The 22,631-nt window shown below is 39.8% G+C and overlaps 1 long non-coding RNA gene across 1 annotated transcript; it reads right to left on the bottom strand.

Moving 5' to 3' along the window:
• Positions 1-10,008: 10,008 nt before the first annotated feature.
• On the bottom strand, positions 10,009-10,660 carry LOC110871052. The gene is made up of 2 exons (XR_002553448.2): positions 10,597-10,660; positions 10,009-10,162 (listed from the first exon to the last, which is right to left on the bottom strand). It is a non-coding gene; the product is annotated as an uncharacterized LOC110871052 (long non-coding RNA).
• Positions 10,661-22,631: the final 11,971 nt, after the last annotated feature.

Here is a 22,631-nt window from a genome sequence, read left to right as displayed (position 1 = left end):
TGAAACCAGAAAACGTAAGGGCTGAGGCCTTACGCGGCTCAAGGCAACGATTAGAACAGAAGGAAGACGACGCCTACTATGTAACGGGGCGTATTTGGGTCCCACTATATGGCGGTTTACGAGAACTTATGATGGATGAAGCACATAAGTCTCGCTACTCGGTACATCCTGGCTCGGATAAAATGTACCACGATATCAGAACTACGTATTGGTGGCCTAGTATGAAGGCCCACACCGCTACCTATGTCAGCAAATGCTTGACCTGTGCAAGAGTCAAGGCAGAGTATCAGAAACCAGCAGGCTTACTTCAGCAACCCAAGATACCACAGTGGAAATGGGAGGAAATTTCCATGGATTTCGTTACTAGTCTGCCTAGATCCCAACGTGGAAACGATACCATCTGGGTGATCGTGGATCGACTCACAATGTCTGCTCATTTCTTGGCTATCAAAGAAACGGACAAGTACTCCACATTAGCAGACATCTACTTGAAGGAAGTGGTCTCGAGGCACGGGGTGCCCACCTCTATCATTTCAGATCGTGATGCACGATTCACATCAGAACTATGGCAAGCAACGCACAAAGCTTTTGGCTCGCGGTTAGACATGAGCACAGCATATCACCCTCAGACGGATGGGCAGTCTGAGCGCACGATTCAAACTCTAGAAGACATGCTTCGGGCATGTGTTATTGATTTCAGCAATAGCTGGGAAAAGCATCTACCTTTGGTGGAGTTCTCGTATAATAACAGTTATCACACCAGCATAGAAGCCGCTCCATTTGAGGCATTGTACGGGCATAAATGCCGGTCACCTCTCTGTTGGGCAGAGGTGGGGGATAGTCAGATCACGGGTCCAGAGCTTATAGTGAACACCACGGAAAAGATTGCACAAATACGACAACGTATGGCGGCAGCTTGTGACCGTCAGAAAAGCTACACGGATAAGCTTATAGTGAACTTCCAGGTTTTCCCCCACATTATCAGGAGGAATGTCAGATGCGTATCACGCCAGAAGTAGTCCTGATTTCTGGCACCTCTTATCGTCTTGCGCCTGGAGGGTTGCAAGAACTGTCCAATCAACTTCAGGAACTACTGGATGGGAGTCTTATCGATCTAGCTCCTCGTCTTGGGGAGCTCGAGCTCTATTGTGGAAATGAAGGACGAGTCCTTTCGTACGTGTGCAGACTACCACAGGGTGGCAATCATAGACCGTCACCCTCTATCTCGCATCGACGACCTGCATGACCCGTTGCAATGATCAAGCTTCTATTCGGAAACCGACTTAAGATCAGACTGTCACCTGATGGAAGACTCAGGGGAGGATGATTCCTAACACGGCGTTACAGACACAGTACGGCCACTACGGTTTTCTGTTCATGTTATTTAAGTTATCCAACACACCAGCAGCCTTAGGGATTACATGAGTAGTATGTGTCAACCTCATCTCGCCAGATTCGTCAACCGTGTTTATCTATGATGTCTTGAATCACTTCCAGGAGAAAGGAACACCATGAATGGCACTTGTATTTCATCCCAGAGCTCCTAGGGAGGGGCAACTCCATGCGAAGTCTACCTAAGTGTGACTTCAGGATTCGAGAGGTACACTTTCTGTGACAACTCGTATTTTAGAACCGTCTCTTGTATTACGTGTTAACCTGTATGAACTCTATGTGATTATTTGATATGTTGATGTTAACGAATAAATGCTACATGTTATGTGAATGTATGTGGATATGTATACTTGTCACGCAAGCCTTTAGGGCCGCACATTTCATCTCTCGTTACATCCCTTTCTCGGCCCACTCTATGCTTGACTCAAGACCAAATGGCAACCCGTGTAAAGGGTTCAGCCCACTCCAAATTACACGCATAACACTAGGAGTTGGGGTATACTCCTCATTGTTGCAAAACCCTTTACACATACACAAACCCTAGGAGCTCTTTCTCTCTCTCTCTCGTGAAGCCGACGACAACCTCCCAACTCTCGAAGATCCTTGTGTTCGGATCATCCTCGTTACACACTCTAATCCGGTTAGTGTTTATGGTTGGTTGCTTTATACATGATGTTGTGATTATTATACATGCTCTACATGATGAAAGTGTTATAAACTGTTAATGTTGATGTGCTTGAAATCGGCTCATGTATGTATAAATCGGATAGTGGTTGTATAACTCGAACGGATTGAAAAACATGATTACAGAATTGATGTAAACATACTAGGGTGCATGCTAGTTTAGAATCGGCTGGTTCAAGGATCCGATTGTATGTTTCGTATGATGATTTGGTTGATGGTTATTGCTTAGATCATGATTAGGGTTGATAAATGATTATGATTTGATGTTTTGATTCGTTTGAAACTGTTGATTGATCCGATTATGAAACTGCCTAAACTGTTAGCAATTGTTACGGAAATCATGAGCTGCAATTAAGGAAATCTGTTACACATGCTTAGTCTCGACACAGATTGCAAGTCGAGAACTCCTAGTCTCGACTCGAGACCGCAACGCCGACGCATACAGCACAACCCGAGACCACGATTGCGGGTCCGGTTGCGACTCGAGACCGTGTAGTCTCGACTAGTACATGATGACTCGAGACCTTCTTGGTTGCGACTCGAGACCTTGAGGCCAGCACAACTCGAGACTGCACTGTCTCGACTCGAGATCTCTAGTCTCGACTCGAGACCATGAACACATGCACACCATTTTGGACTTTGCACACTGTTACGAGCCCAACCATTTGGGCCGCATACTTGGACCTTATTTACGTGACTGTTATTGATGTGCCATGATTATACGTGTATGCTATGGTCACTACTTGTGTACAATACGTGTAGAATATACGTGCACTACTTGAATACGAACCTAACTTGTATGGTAACCATGTTAGGACGTGGTTGACCACCTTATAGCTTGATTGACTTTCCTGTGTATCTGCCGAGCAAACCAAGGTGAGTTCACACAGCCAAGGCATGGGGTTCCCAGGGTGGGAATGGGATTAGATGATTTACTTGTACTTACCTAGCTAATGGAACTTAATGATATGGTCCTCGGGTGAGGAAGGGTTATTGATAAGATACGACTAGACTAGTGTAACATTTGTGCTTGTAATCATTATGAACAGTTCAGTTATCAATAAAACAATGTTGTTTTATCCCAATGTTTGTTTAGTTGTGTTTTACATTTTTCATCTTTTGACTTTTGTTCAATTTCAAACTCTACATCGCATTCTGGAGAGTTATACGCTAACTGGTACTTAAACGTACTCAGTTTAATGCGACAAATACTCTGGAACATCAACATATACTCAACATACCTTAAATAACCTTTACATAACTTAGAAATAAGTTTTGAAGGCTTTGGTATGGCAAAAACAAGTTAATTCGCTTACAGGGACTAAACTTGACAAACTGCGAAAGTATGCCAATTTGAACAGTAACGAACATTCCGGAACATGTCCATAAGTTAAACATACCATAAATATCCTTTACATAGCTTAGAAATAGGCTTTGAGGGGTTTGGTATGCTAAAACAAACTTTTGGATCATTCAGTGACTATAAGTGTCAAAAAGTGCATAAGTTTGCACTTTCGCGCATAACTTAAGTTCTGAATACATCCGGACATCCAAAAATTTATGTAAGCATCCTTATATTATGCCTTAGTGTTTGGCATGAGAAAAATCCATTCGTCGCTTCATTTGGATCGTCTTTCGCGCTTATGCGCATTCCGTCGTAATTAAGCGAACATCGCGATCGTACGACCAAACGAACCGACATCCGGAATATTTTTGAGCATATTTCAAGTCCCCTACACTGTAACTTCATCTTAGAGCCTTGAAATGAGGTTAACGGGGCTTAAACGTGCCAAAAATGGGCCAAATTACGTGTTTCTAAAGTGCAGGGACCAGAATTGAAAATTCTGATCTGTGGCCCTCAGGCGGGCCGCGTAAAGGTAAGGCCAACCTTTACGCGGGCCGCGTGGGACTGTTAGACCAGATTCAATGTTTGCATTCAATGCAGTTGGCCTTTCGTTCGATCAAGGGGCAATGCCCTTTCACCCAATCAAGGGCCAAAGGCCATTTTCAGTAACCACCATATTTTTGACAAGTGTACGGGCGAGATCGTGGCACGTTATTCAAGAAACGATCCTAACGGCTTTGCCTTTCCTATAAATACCCCCCCCCCCTTTGTTGCAAAAACCCACACAATCTGATCCAAATGCTCTAAGTTGATGCCATTGCTTCATACCTGAGCACTTTGATCTAGATTAGCATTCGGGGACCCTCCGTAAGTCTTCTTTCGTTCTTTTATTCGCTTTTCGAGTCCGAAAGTCAACATTTTGTTGACTTTCTGCATTGACCAGCCTATGGTCAACACGAAGTTCTTGGAACTTCATAACGTGAGCGTGATCACGATGGTTATAGTCCGTAGTGACTATACCTACTGATTACCACGTTATCTAGGCTCAGTGACGAGTCATAGTTTCGGCCAAAATGTGCATTCTTGCATATTTTGTAACCAAACTACTCGTGAGCATCAAAGCCGTTTGTTTTGATGCCAAACCTGTTTTCTAAACTTAGTTAAGCATGTTCTAACATGCTTAGCTCGTCACTTTTAGTTTAGTGCTTATATAGGGTCGTAAGGTAAGCGATCTAAACCATCGCTTATACTTTCGAACCCGACCCATTTCGTCGATCATTAGGATCCGACCAAACACATTAGGTGACCATAGCTATAACCTTCCGAGGTTATACCTTGTGGTCACGATGTTAGGCGTTCCAGACGCGTTCTACGCGAACGACGCGTAAGGTAGCATAAGCTACCTAAACGGGTCGTAATGGGCCGTAAGCACTTAGGTTAGGTTTCATTTTAGCATGTAGGCTTTGTTAAACCATATTACACGAGTCTCCATACTCGTTTGGTTTACGAACCCGCGTACTATCCTATCCTTCCGATTTGGTCCGGTATATTAACATAGCTACCTATTAGGTGCCGTTTGATATCCCGTGATCTTTAGCATTATCTGGTTATTATACAAGAACTCTAAAGCAATCTCAGGTGAGTACATTGAACCCCTCTTTTACTGTTTTCCAAACTGTTTTGGGGTGAAACACATGTGCCTATCTGTTACATTCATGCTTTCCATGTTTTCACATCATATGCCTGCTATGTTGTTAGTACATTATAGTACATGATTTCATTACATTTCATGCTATGTATGCCCATTGTGTGCGTACTTAGTACATTGATTTACATTACATTCCTGTTGCATATGTTTACTCAGCATATGGACACATTGATTTACATTACATTCCTGTTGCATATGTTTACTCAGCATATGGACACATTGATTTACATGAACATTTCTGTTGCATATGTTTACTCAGCATATGGACACATTGATTTACATGAACATTTCTGTTGCATATGTTTACTCCGCATATGGACACATTGATTTACATGAACATTTCTGTTGCATATGTTTACTCAGCATATGGGCACATTGATTTACTTGAACATTTCTGCTTCGTATGTTTACTTAGCATACTTAGTACAATTGTTTACATCACATGCCTTCATTTTGTTATGACATTTGGTTTGTTTAACATGGGACAATACATTCATTAACATTGATCACGCAGTTCGTTAGTAGGTAGTGGTACCATAGGAATTGACAACTCCTGTTCCTGAAATCCTGGGTTTGATAGGATTGGAAGGAATGACCGAATTCGATATACATAACTTAGATAAACCTTTAATTTGTTTAAGGGTTTATCGCCGCAGTCTCAAGGCTTGGATGTATGCATAGTTTACAATACCGCATAAATGTTAATATCAATAAAGCATGCATTTTTCCACAGAACATAACGTTGATTTAAACCACGTGTTACTTCAACGACTTGTTTTGTGCATTTTACATATGGTTTAAGTTGATACATTTCGCTTACCATACACGATACATTTTGGGATACACATTACATGATTTACATTGAACATAAACACGTTGACATTGACATACACATTTGGTGGTTTACATTGAACATAAACATTCGACATGGTTTACACAATAACACTTGACATTTTGATTATACATGAACAATTTACATAGTGGATTGGTTTGGGTAAATGGTTTGGGTAACGTGGAGTATGTAATATGATGCAAACATGGTGGATACGCCGCTGGTACTTCCTATATATAAATGTTTGTATAATATTACATATCTTAGCGTTATCTAAATCATTTCAGTTTAGACGTATAACATTTTATACAAATAACATACTTTTCATAAAACATTGTCTTACAAAACAACTTATCTTATTCAACTCATTTTACTATGTTATTCATTTAACCTTACATTTATCTATACATATCATTTGATATTATCGTTTTTCAAACGGTTTACAAAGCAAGACAAATTACAAGGTTCATGACTGACTGTTATTAAACATTTCTTTAAACTCAAGTCATGAATCCCATTTTCACAAAAACTATGTATCTCACAGGCATTTTTATGCTGGCGTACCTACTTTCACATGTGTTTTCAGGAGCTATTCCATAGGATGATGATCATGACACTAGGGCGGACCTGTGCCTTAGAGAATAAAAATGAAGATAGAATTAGTTTAATTGTGTTCTGAACTCTTTGTTTTCCTGTTTGAAATGATGTAGCACTCTTGTTTATAAATAAAATACAACCTTGTATTCCATGGTCATGAAACAATTTAATTCTGTCAACAACACTCCCAGGCGTTTCCGCCGCGGTTGCATGTTATACGCGGCCGGGGTGTGACAACTAGTGATACTATTAGAACTGATCTTCGCACACACGCCGGAGTTGGCTGTGATAATATGACTAATCTTCGCACACATGCCTGGGATGGCTGCGAACCATACACTAAACTTCGCACACATGCCGGGTGGCTGCGATACAAATATACCTAGTCTAGAATACTTGGGAAAACTTCCCCAAATCTTCGCATACATGCCTAGAGGGCCGCGATGCAAACTAATACGATACATGATTTAATGAACGAACATAAAGCTACTCATACTATTACAAATTACTGAACTATCAACTGTGAACTCGCTCAACTAGTTGTTGACTCTCTGCTGCATGCCTTGCAGGACCTTAGGTACTTATGGAGCTTGCACAGGGAGGAGCAGGTCGTTGTGGGACATGGATCGTGGATACCATGTTTAACGTTTAAACATTTGAACTTATGATTTACTTTGGGTTTACATACTTATGCTTCCGCTACTCAAATTATGTTTTGTTAAACACCAGTTATATTGTGATGGGTTGTATTGATTACTTTTATTGTTTAAATACTATGTTCAATATGATTGGTGGCTTGATCCTGGTCATGTCACGCCTCCAAGCGGTGGTACTCCGCGGGTGGATTTTAGGGGTGTGACACTTTCTTGGTCACGTAGTCAATGAAGTTGGGATACACGTGGATCTTGCTAAGATCCATTTTCTTAGAATTGGTCGGCATCAAGGAGACCTTCGGGGATACAACAATTTCTTGGTCTCGCTAGATACTATCGCAGATTCATCAAAGGATTTTCGAAGATCGCACAGCTTTAATCTCTTTAGCACGGCAGGGTGTTGTGTATTCGTGGGAGACAAAACAGGAGGACGTCTTTTCAGCTTTCGAATCCCAACTCTGTAATGCACTGAGCATCGTCTTTACCCGAGGGTACGGGTGATCTAGTGGTATGCCATGATGGTTTGAATCAGCGTCCCAGCTACACGCCGATGCAACACGAGTAGGTGATGGCTTACGTAGTGGATTTACAAGAAGAATGGCTCGAGTCACAACCTACGGTGGAAGCCATGGTCTTTGGATTTAAGTTGGAGGCATTACTTGGACGGTACCAAATGCACTACTTAAACCGATCACAAGGGCCTCCCGGGTACCCTTGTTTCGAAAGAGCTAAACATGTGATGGTATCGCTGGATGGAACTTTTGAGTGATTTCGACTGTGAAACCTAAACATGTACGAGCCTCGCAGCACACCATCGACTCTAACCTACCTGATCAGATCCGTTCTGCTCGAACCAAAGCGTGGAATGACGAGAACCTCCAGTTGAATCCGCGCGGGGCGTGGAAAAACGACTTGTATCTAAAATCGGGCGACATCCACTTCTTCATGGAACGAATATGGATCCCACTATACAGCAATCGTAGGGAACTTGTGTCGAGCGAAGCACACCAGCCTCGATATCCTAGTCGTCTGGATTTTAATAGGAGATATTAGGATCTATAAACCTGGTACTGGCAATCGGGCATGAAGGTCCATACAACAATGTATGTGAACGATGTTTGACTTGTGCGAAAGTCAAGGTGGAATATCAGAAACCTACTGGTTTGTGTCAGCAACCGGAAACACCCATATGGAAATAAGAAAAGACTGGCATGGATTTTGTCACTAGCCTACTTGAAACCCGAAACGGAAACAATATCACCTGGGTGATCGTTGATTGTCTCGTGTAACCAGTACACTTTCTTGCAATCAAGGAAAATTGACAAGTCTTCGTATACTGTGAGTAATTACCTGTGAAGGGCGGTCTTTAGGCACGAGGTGCCAACTCCTGTTACCTCTGATTTTGATCTATACCTGATTTATGACAGGCAGTACACAACACCCTTGGCTCACGTCTAGGCATGAGCATTGCTTATCACCGTGGGACAAACGGTCAGAGTAAACGAACCACCCTGACACTCGAAGACATGCTGCGAGCATGTGTGTGATTGACCTTAGTAAAAGATGGAAGGACACTTACCTTTGGTTGAGTTCTACTGCAGCAGTTACCATTCTAGTATTCAGACAGCTCTGTTTGAGGCATTGCATGGACGATAATGCCAATCTCATTGTTGGACTAAGGTGGGTGACAACCTAATCACAGGTCCATGACTTATACTGAAATCTCTGAGAAGATTGTTTGGATTGGGAATCGTGTGGCAGCAACGCGTGACCGCCAGGAAAGCTGATAAGCTTAGGAAACGTTGGGAATTCGTTGTAGGCGATCGTATCATGTTGAAAGTCTCACCCTGGGAGGGTGCGGTGTGCTTTGGGAAGCATGGAAAGCTTACTTTACGTTACGTTGGGCCATTCAAAACCCTGGAAAGAGTCGATAACATGGCCTACAAACTCGAGTTACCCGACGAATGGGGTAACATGCACGATGTCATTTATGTCTTGAATCTAAGGCAGTGTTTGTCTGATGAAACACTTGTGATACCCTTGCTAGAGCCTAAGGTTAACGACAAGTTGCAGATGTCAAGGAATCCATTGAAAACATAGTAGAATTTCAATCGCGAGAGTTCGTTGAAACTCAAGACGAGTACCGGAGCTCACGTGGGAACGCAAAGATCAGACGAAGCTCTAGTATTCTCAATTGTTCAAACGGTTGATTCAACTTCAGATTTCATTGACGAATTTCGGGACGAAATTCCCTTTCAAGTTGGGGATGATGTGGTACCCGGGGAAAATCCACAGTTATCCTGATTTACTCATCACTTCATTTCCCTCTTTGACCGCTTATCAAAGTTCGGGACGAAATTTCTTTCAAGTTGGGGATGATGTGACAACCCGAAATCTCAAGGTCCTTTCTCTACGCATCAGTTGTCTCACAATCTTGTTTTAGCAAATCGTTTTATGTTGTATTTTGTGTGATATATGTATTGTTAGGTTGGTTGTTTAATGAAAGCTTAAGAATTGTTTATGTGTTGACATTAAGAAGATAGTTCGTCACAAACCCTTCATGACGAAGATAGTTCTTCGCCATTAACATACTCAACGAACCTTCATGACGAAGATAGTTCTTCGTCATTAGTAATCTTGACGAAGTGTTGTCACACCCCAACCGATGACGGAAACATCGGGATGAGACGAAAACTAGATTGCAAGAGACTTCATTACGCTATTTGTGTCGAGTATTTAATAATTACTTTTTACATTGATCGAGCTAGAATATAACAAATTTGAATAACGACACGTGTAAAAGAACTAAAATTTCTTTTCATTAATAAAGGTTTAATACAAGGTTTGGAATCAAAATACAATATGTTTGAAGATAAAATACGATACAACAAGTATTAAAGTTTAAATGCGTTTCTAGGCAATCCTACTAGATTCCTTGCATCATCAAAATCCTGCACCATGTATTAAAAGCATAGATCAATACAAAAGTACTGGCGATCATATAAGTTTGAATATAAGTATAAGTATAAAAGTTTTCTCAATCCAACGTGGCAATTTATATTCGAGTTGAATCTAGCATATTAGAAGAACCTAAGCATAACAAATAGTATGGATATACATGTAGAAACTAACGTGCATAAATGACCTAACATAATAAATAGCATGAGTATACAAGTTGAAACTAACATGCATAAACAACTTAAGCATAACGAATATCATGAGTATACAATTCGAAACTAACACGCATAAACAACCTAAGCATAACAAATATGTGTTCGATGGATTGAGTGTTTGATTATATTCGATTGTGTAAAGTGGATTTTGTAGTTGATACATGTTGCACCCAAAAATGCGTTAAAGCGTAAAAAGGGTCGAGTATGCTCACATTGGTTGCGTATGGAAATTCCTTGAATTATCGCACGAGTAAGGATGGAGAATTCCAAAGTAACGGATGGGAAACGATGACGGGAAATGATTATCCTAAATGATAACGATCTTGTTAATAATTGATAGGTTAAATATCATTCCCAATAAATATAGTTTTTAAATTGATTATGTAGATATTACAAATTCATCTAAAATTTATAAATAAATCAATAAATCATTTGGGTTTTAATAATAAACCTTAATCTTATAATTAGTTATAAAAATAACTATCAAAACAAAAGAAACGGTTGTTTACTAAGTTATAGTTAAAGGAAAGAGGAAAAATGAAAGTAAATAAGGAAACTAAAACTGTTAGTTGTATAGATTTTATAAGAGTAAATTACAAGTTTTGTCCTTTATGTTTGTACCAAATTGCAGGCGGTATCCTTTGCCTTTAAATTTGACTAGTTTTGTCCTTAATGTTTCAAAATCCTGCACGTTATATCCTTTAGGCCTAACTCAATCAGATTTTTTGGTTAAATATGGTCATGTGTCTTGCACATGAGGGTATAATTGTCATTTTCCCTCTTCAGAGACTATCAAGTAAATAACTTATATATAATGGACTAAATATGTAAAAAGATTATAAAATAAGATATAAATAAAAAAAAGCTAATTAAAAAACTCTCTCTCTCTCTCCCTATCACACGCCTCTCCATTCTCTCTCTCTCTCTCTCTCTCTCTCTCTCTCTCTCTCTCTCTCTCTCTCTCTCTCTCAAAACCTACAACAACCTAATTCATCTTTGAAACTCAATTTTTCATCAACATTCATTCACCACAATTCTCAAACATCTCTTTCTCTCTCTCTCTACCATACTTTCACCGCCACAATCTCCTTCCATTATCACCACCGCTACTTCCTTTCACCATCACCGTAAGCAATATGCAATTGAGATATCCACCACATTCAGCATGATTCTAAATCAATGACTTTTTTCTCACTACATTCCGCCACTGTTGCTTTGCTCCATTGCAACAATGAACCAATTCATTACTTGCAAAATTGGTTCAATTAACTAATTTTTTTTTACTAAGAAGACATTTTTATTTCATTCCAATCATCAGGGCAAATTACATAATGATAGCGGGTAGGCGAGTAACAAACTGCGCCGCCATCACTTTCTGAATAGAAAACCCTAAGAGGACACGGGGTGGTCCGTTATACCACTCCACAACGCGTGAAACTTCAACGAGAACACCGCCGCCGCCAGTTGTATAACGCGTGGAACTATCACGGCGTGGATCCAAGCACGCGTTGAACATTTGAAAATTTCGACCGTTTGAACATTTGACCGTTTTAAAACGGTAAACAATTAATTAAAAAAAATTGTCCATTTTATCTATTTATATATCTACATTTTAACCATTTTACACACACCAATCTACATATTTTATACCAATTTAAACCCATTTCACACAATTTTTATATCTTTCTCAAATGGAATTCCCTACGGATTCGACATTTCCGATGTCTAGCGATACCGATTCCGAGTCGTCTTCCGACAACGACACGCTAAACTATTTTGTGTCGGTGTATGACGAGCTTGATGCCGAGTCGTCCCGCCCAAAGAAGAAGATGGTCGACCGTGATCGTATACGTGCCAACGAAGTTTTGATGAACGATTATTTTTTAGAAAACCCGCTATACAATGCCGAAACGTTTAGAGATCGGTTTCGTTTACCCAAAGAATTATTTTTAAAGATTGTTGGAGACATCGAAGCAAGCGAGGAATGGTTTCAAGAACGTTACGATGCGAGGGGCAAACCGAGTTTCACGCCGATACAAAAATGCACGTCCGCCATTCGCCAACTAGCGACAGGTAACCCACCCGATCAATATGATGAATACCTAGCTATGTCTGAAAGAACTTCACGTGAATGTTTGCATTTTTTTGCAATGCGGTCATTAAGTTGTATGCTAACGAGTTTTTACGTAAACCGACGAGCCACGACATCTCACGTATTTACGCCGCACACGAGGCTAGATGGCATTTTCCCGGGATGCTCGGTAGCATCGATTGTACACATATCGAGTGGAAAAATTGTCCAAGAGAGTTGCGAGGGGCGTATGTGAGGGGAGACATCAAAAGACCAACCATCATACTAGAAGCGGTGGCGTCGAATGATTTATGGATTTGGCATTCGTATTTCGGTGTTCCAGGTTCAAACAACGACATCAATGTGTTGCACACGTCGCCGTTGTTCCAAAGCGTAACGGATGGTACCGCACCTTCCTCTCCTTTCTATGTTAACGGTCGACATTACAGACGAGGCTTTTATCTTGTGGATGGTATCTACCCCTCTTGGTCTGTTTTTATGAAAGCTCCCTCATTTCCTGTCGAGGCTAAAGAAAAGGCGTTCAAAAAATTGCAAGAATCGGCAAGAAAAGATGTTGAGATGGCATTTGGTGTTTTAAAGGGTAGATGGGGTATACTACACCGACCGGTTAGTTCGATGACCAAGAAATCAATACATAGCATAGTGTATGCATATATCATATTGCACAATATGCTGATCAAACACGACGGACGTGCAATATCCCCGGATTCGGTGCCAGATCCTCCTACACAAGTTCAAGTTCCACAAGATATCCATTTACAATTGCGTAACGAAGAAACTCACTTTCGGTTGAGATTCGATTTAATCGAACTAGTAGGTTCTCTAGGTTTGGAGTTTCTGGATTCGGACGAGGAGTAGGTTTTTTTTTTTAAATTGTATGTTTCTAGTATGTTAAATTGAAGTAGTATGTTTTAAATTTAATGAAATTTTTAATTTTAGTGTTTTATTGTTAATTTCTAATTTAAAATAAAAAAATTAAAAAGATTAGTGAAATTTATAATTTTAAAATGAAAATTAAAAAAAGTTTGGGAGTGATAGAGTTCCATCACTAGTGATTCCACCCCTCCTACATTTCTATCACTAGTGATAGAAATTTGGTTGATGACATGACATGTTTTTATTGGATAGTTGGAGTGATAGAAACTATCACTAGTGAACCACCCCTCCTCCCCTAATCTACTAATTGGTTGGAAAATTGGTTCAATTAACTAATTGGTGAATTCAATTAATGTGACTTCACGTGGCTAAATTCATTATTGGTTGAAATTATTAAACTCCAACAACAAACAATTAAAGGGAGCAGCCACCCACCTCTAGGAATTACAACGGTTTTGATCGGAGAAGACAAAGAGAACCAAGCAAGCACATGGCTTCAATTTAGTTATTGGCTTCATTCTGCACCCTCCAAGAACCCATCGTTCCAGATCTGTCGCTTACGAGTCATATCCAAAAGTTGTTTCTTTTTTTTTTTTTTCAGATTTACGATGGTGAAATTCTAGAGTTTAGAAAGATGAGTAAAGTTTTTTTCTTTCACTTTGTGTATATATATTTTATTTTTACAAAAATGGTCCATAGATATATATCACTTACAAAATACTCCCTATAGAGTGAAATGACAAATACGCCCTCATGTGCAAGGCACATGACCTGATTTAACGATAAAATTTAACTGGGTTACTGCCAAACCGAGCAATCTAAGGTGAGTTCACTGCTCTTTTCAAGCATGCGTCCCGGGGAGGGACATCTGGTAAATATTCCGGGGAGGAATATTGGGTAATGGGTTTGACTGGAATGTTAAACCGGAATGTTGGATAATACACTCACTCCTATAACCATTAAGTCCCATCTTGTTTGTTACCTGAGAGGTAACGGGGTATTAGTTGATAGCGCTATTTAGGTTTGGCACCCTCACCCCGTACCTGAGAGGACGGGTGTGAACTAATGACCCAGTAATGCCCAATGCTTTGATAGGGGCATTGGGGAAAGGGCAAAATAATATGGAGCCATCTTGTACGGTATCGAGTTATTATCAATATTGTTTTTGGAAATGCTTTTGAACTGAACTAAACTTTTGGCAGCAAAACATGTAACACAATTCTCGGTAAACAAAACTATGAACTCACCAGCGTTGTCTGATACACTTCTCTGCATGCTTGCAGGTCCATAGGTATATATCATTGGAACTTGCTGTCTGGGAGGCTGGAGTGGTCATGGGTCGAGATACATGGAATCGCAAGACAAGTCTAATGGTTTTCGTACATAGGGTTTAAAAACACTTAACAAATGATTTATGCTTCCGCTGAACACGATGAATTACATTTAATGTTTTGTAACACTTTATGTTAATAAATGAAAGTTTTTATTTGAAATCTTGTTATGAGTTCAAGGTGATTGGTGGCTAGATCCTGGTACATCACACGCCTCGCGGGGGTTTCCGCATGTGGTATTTTGGGGGTGTGACAATATCCTTCTTCATTCCTAACCACCAAAAATTCTTTCTTAAATCCTGATACATCTTATCATTTCCAGGATGCATCGTATACTTAGACTTATGGGCTTCTTCTAATATACGGTGGCGTAGGTTTCCTAATTTAGGTATCCACATTCTTTTCTTATGAAATCTCCAAATTCCATCTGTTCCTTGTTCTAATTCCTTAATCATTCCTTTCAAATTTTCAGTATCATCCTTGATTACTGATTCTTGTGCCTTTCTAATCTGTTCATTTAAATCTACCTGTAGATTTAATTTAAGAGAACATACTCTTTTTGGCTTTTCGTGATATCTCCGACTTAAAGCATCAGCTACTACATTTTCCTTTCCTGCATGATACTGGATATTACAATCGTAAGTATCTCCATCCAGCGTCTTTGTCTCATATTCAACTCCTTTTACCCGAAGACATACCTTAAACTCTTATGATCAGTGAAAATGGTAAACTTACTACTGTAAAGGTAATGTCTCCAAATCTTAAGGGCAAAAAGTATCGCTCCTAATTCTAAATCATGGGTTGAATAGTTTTCTTCATGATTCTTAAGTTGTCTAGATGCATAGACTATAACCTTTTGTCGTTGCATCAACACACATCCATAACCTAATTTAGAAGCGTCACAATAGACTATAAAGTCCCCAGTTCCTTCTGGTAACGCTAGTATGGGTGCATTGGTTAATTTTAGCTTAAGAATTCTAAAGGCTTCTTCTTGTTTTGGTCCCCATTCAAACTTAACGGATTTACAGGTTAGCTTAGTTAAGGGAATGGATATTCTAGAAAAATCTCGAATAAATCTTCTATAATAACCGGCCAATCCTAAGAAACTTCTAACCTCGGTTGGTGACTCAGGGGTTTTCCATTTGGTAATCGCCTGGATCTTGGTGGGATCCACATGAATTCCTTCATGATTGACTAGATGTCCAAGAAACTGTACCTATTCTAACTAAAACTCACACTTTGAAAACTTAGCATAAAGCTTTTCTTTTCTCAATAAACTTAGAAGTGCATGCAAATGCTTTGCATGTTCCTCTTTACTCTTAGAGTAAATGAGAATATCATCTATAAAGACAATTATGAATTTATCCAAATATGGCTTACATATTCGGTTCATCATGTCCATAAATGCGGCTGGGGCATTGGTTAAACCAAATGGCATGACAGTAACTTCATAATGGCCATACCTTGTTCTAAATGCGGTTTTAGGAATGTCCTCTTCCTGTACCTTTAATTGATGATATCCTGACCGTAAATCGATTTTTGAGAAAAATCGAGCTCCTTGCAAGTGATCGAACAGATCATCGATTCTCGGTAATGGATACCGATTTTTAATTGTGACCTTGTTCAATTCGCGGTAGTCAATGCACATACGCATTGATCCGTCTTTCTTTTTAACGAACAAGATCGGTGCTCCCCATGGCGATGAACTTGGCTGTATGAATCCTTTCTCCAACAATTCGTCTAACTGTTTCTTTAGTTCCTGCATGTCTGCGGGTGCCAACGGTAAGGTGCTTTGGCAATTGGAGTATCTTCCTGAATGCTTCTTTTTGCAGGCCTTACAATAAGGTGCAGAGGTAGAACCTACATTCTTTCCACAGTTGGAATTACCGTAGCGGAATTCCTGGGTAAACCTTTGAGCTAGGTTTCTCCTCTGGTCTTCTTCTCGTGTACGCACTAATTCATCTGTCAAGGTGTTTGCTAGTTCTACGGCTTCTTCTATAGTTTGAGGTCTAGTCGCCTTGACTACATGCCTAATCTCACTGATTAATCCCCAGATGTAACGGGAGATTAATACTGGTTCTGGTGATGCAAGGGTTGGCACTATTCTAGCATATTCAAAGAATGTAGTTGTGTATCCCTTACTATCCACTCCAGTCATCCTAAGGTTTAAAAAGTTAATTGCTATTTGTTCTTTTTCATGGGGGGGGGGCAGAATTTTCTTTCTACCATGTTTTTAAATTCCTCCCATTCCATATTATACACTCTGTCACTTCCCCTAGACCGGAGGATAGTGTTCCACCATTCTAGTGCTGAGTTCTTAAACAGATTGGAGGCAAACATTATCTTATCCTCTTCCGCACACTTGCTTATTTTTAAGACTACCCCCGTCTTTTCTATCTATCGTAGAGCTGCAACGGCCCCTTCATTGCCCGAGAATTCCATTGGTTTACAAGACCAGAATTCTTTATAAGAACAACCATAAGACATGGTGTTAGTGCATGCGTCTGTCGACTTCGTCTTGTATCAAGTCTTGCAATGTTTAGGGCTCAAAGTTCAAGAAAAGTATCAAAACAAGTACGCATGAACCATGTAATTCCGCATGAAATGGAGTTCAAGTAATTCCGCACGAAATTATCTTGTAATTTCGTACGGAATTGCAATTCCACTTGAACTTAATTCCGTGTGAACATGTTGGTGCGGAATTAGCTTGCCTATATATAGTCTTGATCTCGTGTCATTTGGTACGAAATTAGAAGAGTGTTTCCGGAGCCGAAGTGCTGCCAAAGTGTCGTTTTGCTGTAAAACTTTGTCAATTCAATCAGAAAGACAGTTAAAGTGTATATCTAGCTGAATCAAACTCGATATGTCTGTTTCCGCCTTTCATATTGAGTAGAACGCCTCTGAACGACTTGTTTCAGGTCAGAACACGATCCTACAATTGGTATCAGAGCTCAGGAGGAGGAGTTCTAGCAAATTCAGCTTGATTTCATCAGATTCTCTTACTTCTACACCTTCTTATCTAATTTGTACAAGATATCACGGTTAAAATGGTTTGAATTTCACACATTATAAGCGAAATTGTGTTTTAACGGATCCTTGTAAAAATTGGACCTTAAATCGATCTAAAACTGATAAAAATTTGTAATTTCGCTTGAAAATTTGTTCGAAATGATGACATCAGCTTAATTTCATGTGGAATTACATACTAATTTCGCACGGAATTACTTCTTTTAGTTAATTTCATTTGAAACTGTTACTGATTTCGTTTGGAATTGTGATTTCGTTTGGTCTATTTCACACGAAATTATAATTTCGTTTAAAAAAGATTAATTTTGTTTGAACCGGTGTATAATTTCGTACGAAATTAAGTTTCGTTTGGCCAGTTCATACGAAATTCCTAATTTCGTTTGAAACATCTAATTTCGTTTGAAGTTGTTTGTGCAGGTAATTTCGGTTGAGAAGTAATTTCGCTTGAAAGTTTCTGATTTTGAAAAATTTGTTACCGAATCATGGAAGAGGAGTTCTATAACGCGTTTGCAACATCTCCAACTAATCCGGCTACCATTGCTCAAAACATGAAGATGGAGAATGAAACCGGAACTTTGCAAAAACCTCCGAAGCTAATGGGCATTGAGGAGTATTATGGTTGGAAAGACAGATTTGAAAACTGGGTTCAAGCGAATCATTTGAGATCTTGGGAATGCATTGAGAAAAAGTATGTTACACCTCGTACTGGTTTGGGAGTTACAAAGGCAATTTTTGAACTAAATGACAAAGAAAGAGACATGTACAAAGCAGAAAAGATGATGATCAGTCTGCTACAACAAGCGATTAAAGAAGACTTCTTCATATTGCTTCAACATGACAATACTTCATGATCGATCTGGGATGCACTGAAAACTAAGTTTGAAGGTAGTGAGAAGATGATTAAGAGTAAAAAGGCACTACTTAAGAAAGAATTTGATCTCTTCACAAGTCTACCGGGAGAAGATACAAAGAAGTTGATTGAAAGATATTGCCACTTAGTGCGTTCAATGACTTTGTTAAGTATCAATAAAGAACGAGAGGAATGGGTCGATAAATTAGCTGATGCTTTACCTCAGAAAGAGTGGGGTACGTATTTGATGATTTTAAAGAACACTGGAGAATATGATGGTTTGACAATTTCTCAGTTCATCGAAAAGATTGAAGGTCAAGATCTGGAGCAACAAAAGATTGCAAGAATGAACAGTCCGAGTGGACAACAAGATGTCAAAATGTATTATAAAGGTAGTGTTTAAGAGATTGGAATGAGTCCGAAAATCCAAACTGCTTTTAGTGCTGAAAATTCATCTGGTTTAGTTAATCAAAGTCCAAGCAGCATGTCACACCCCCAAAATCCACTCGCGGGGTATCACCGCATGGAGGCGTGACTGACCAGGATCAAGCCACCAATCATATTGAACATTGCAAGTATTTAATAAAGTTCAACCCATCATTATAAAAGGTGTTCAAAACAAAACATAGTTAAGTGTTTAGTGGAAGCATAAATGTGAAAACCCAAACATAAGTATTAAATTCGAAAATGTTATAATGTTTTTAACATGGCATCCACTGTCCATGTCCCACAACGACCGCGCCTCCCAGTGCAAGCTCTATGATTACCTATCGACCTGCAAGGCATGTAACAGCGAGTCAACAACAAAGTTGAGCGAGTTCACAGTTGATTGTTCAGTTAATGAGTTCGTTTCAGAAATTGTGAGTTCATTTCATAACCATGCGTTACCCAGTACCCTTGTTCCCAAACCTTTACAATAATGAGTGGGGTTTCCCATGTTGTATGTACTAGACTAGTTGTATCTATAAGTGTCCTTCCCGATCCAAGGACAGTGGTAAGTATGAGTTTACATAGGTTTTACGTAAGTGCCCTTCCCTAACCGAGGACAGTAGTACGTAGCGAGTACGTAGGTTTAGCGCTGGTGTCCTTCCCCATCCGAGGAAAATAGTACGTAGGTTTTTCGTAGGTTTAACACTGGTGTCCTTCCCAAACCGAGGACAATAGTACGTAGGTTTTACGTAGGTTATAGCACTGGCGTCCTTCCCAAACCGAGGACGGTGTTAAGTAGTCTAGTAGAGATGAACGTACGGGTAGTCATACAATCCCATTCCCAACCCACCGGGAATCCCATGCCTTGGGAAGAGTGTGAACTCACCTTGGTTTGCTCGGTTTGGTTAACTAATTGGTTCCAATTAATCAGTCAAGGCCTATGGTATGCACGTGTACACAATCAATTTATATTCACGAAGTTCACGTATTAAGTACAATCACAGTGGGTGTTGAATCAGTGATCACCAAATAACACATAGCGCAAATTCATGCTTATCATTTAACAACAGTTAACTAACCCAGTTATCCCCTAACAGACTTAAACTTAGTTACTCTGCTGATTAACAACTCGACGAAACACCCTTGTTTCGTCGTGAATCCCCTTCGACAAAACACCCTTGTTTCGTCATGTACCCTCGGCGAAACACACTACTTCGTCATGCCTGTTTCGTCGTGACTGGTCTCGGCGAAACACCCACTTGTTTCGTCGTGACAGTCGTTTCGTCATATCACAAGTGTTACGTCATGTATCAGTTACATACAGAAAACCTAATCGCCGATCAACAGTTTACAGCAATCATTCAATCATCATTCAAACATAATAAGCCTTACGCTACTAATCATTAATCCATATGCATCACAACAGAATCATCAATGGAACAGGGATTATATCATCATTCGATTCAACCACTAATACCCTAACAGTTCACCGATCCGAATACGTCAATCAATTATACATTCGGACACGACAGTTCTCAAACATCATACAATCTAGATCATCATTCAATACAATAACCTAACACATAATCGTTACTAGGACTCTATTCGATAGCCTGATTAGATTTATGAGGACAATATCATCAAACATATGCATACAAGAACAGTCAAGGGACTAATTATACTAATCGAGAGGGTTGAGATCTCGCACAAGAGTAAGAGAAGAATGGTGTTTGATCAAAATGAGAGCACTGCCGTCGAATGAAGGTGGAGAGTACTAGGGTTTGCAAATCAGCCGAATACATGTTCTAGTACTACTCTATAATGTTATATAATCGAACTGGGCCTTTACTAGGCCTCGGCGTAATAGTGGGCCGGCGAAACCACTTGTTTCGTCGAGGTGTGTGTGACAAAACACATCTGTTTCGTCAGAATGGTTTATGGCGAAACACTCCTTGTTTCATCGTGTGGGTTATGGCGAAACACTTGTGTTTCGTCGTGTGGGTTATGGCGAAACACTTGTGTTTCGTCGGACCTTTTCAAGGTTCAAGTAGTTTAAGTTTTTCAAACAGGATACATGATAAACACCTTAATCACATTACATAGATAACATATCAAACAAACTTCTCAATATATAATCCAACGTGTACAATTACAAGGCAAACAAGCAAACAACTAAACAGTTAACGTGCAATTAATGCGAAGATGGAATCTTGGAAACTCAAGTTGTCACACAGCAGCAGTGGAATTTCTTCATATCCAAGTGTTAATCCAAATAGTTCAACTACAAACTTTCAGTCTCAAAGCTCAAAAAATGGAAATGGTTGTGTGATACAGTGCAACATTGCATTGAATCTTCCAAATGGTCAAAGTTTCTCTGAAGAGGTTGCTAAAGATCACATGGCGTTACTTGCTACAGTGTTAGAATCCTATGAGGGTTTGATTGCAGGAAGGATCGGAAATCCTATGCTGACGAAAGAGGATTACGATCAGATCGATGCTGAAGAGATGGAGCTCATGGACATCAAATGGTGTTTAGCGAGTGTTTTGAGAAGAGCTGAAAAATTCAAAATGATTACAGGAAGAAATGATTTTCTGGATGCACATGTTTCTACTTTGGGTTTTGATAAATCTAAAGTAACTTGTTTTCGTTACAGGGAGAAAGGACATTTTAAGAGAGAATGCAAAAATCAAGAGGCAAGTGGAGCAAAGAATCCGTTTGGAAAAGATGATTAGTATCGGAAAGCCATATATCAACAAGTTGCTCATCAACCACATCAACAAAAAGAACCTCAAACTGCTCATGCCAGAATGATCGAAGAGGCAAATAAGAAAGCTTATTATGGTATCATTGATCAAGATAATGAAAAAGTGGCAGAAGGATTCAGCTGGGACAAATACATTCCACCTGATTCAAAAGTTGTTGCTCTCATTGCAAAAGTCATTCAATAACCTGATTTGTTTACAGAATGGATGAAAGTGATTGGTGTTAACGCGAAGAATCAAGATGAAGAGTCTGTTACATCAGACGGAAGTTGCTATGTGGGCTTTCATGCTAGGCCACCAATATGTAGTTCTGAGATCGTGGTACATCTTATCCGAACCTGGATGTACTGAGCAGCGAGACTTATGTGCTTCATCCATCACTAGCTCGCGTAAGTTTCCAAAATGTGGGACCCAAATGCGTCCTGTTACATAGTAGGCGCCGTCTTCCTTTTGTTCTAACCGTTGCCTTGAGCCGCGTAAGGCTTCAGCCCTGACGTTTTTTGGTTTCAATGCTTCTACCTGAGCATCTCGTATCTGTGTAGGAAGACTAGACTGGATGGTAAGTTGAAGTGCTCGCACGCGTTTAGGTGCCGTATCCTTTCGACTGAGGGCGTCGGCCACAACATTGGCTTTGCCCGGATGGTACTTTATTGCGCATTCGTAATCGTTTAAACGCTCGACCCATCGTATGACGTGTTGAACAGGACAGTGACTGGTCTACAGAAGACAAATTCTGAAAGAGAAGATGTGTTAACCATGATGAATGCAGTGATGATGTCAAAGCAAAAAAGCTATAAATCACTACATTGAGGAATGTGCAAATCTAAAGCAAGAGTTGGAGACTGAGAGGATTGAAAATGAAAGAATTAGAAGATTATT

The sequence above is a fragment of the Helianthus annuus genome, chromosome 8 (assembly GCF_002127325.2).
Source record: "Helianthus annuus cultivar XRQ/B chromosome 8, HanXRQr2.0-SUNRISE, whole genome shotgun sequence".
Lineage (NCBI taxonomy): Eukaryota > Viridiplantae > Streptophyta > Magnoliopsida > Asterales > Asteraceae > Helianthus > Helianthus annuus.
This window is presented reverse-complemented; position numbering and strand designations above follow the sequence as displayed.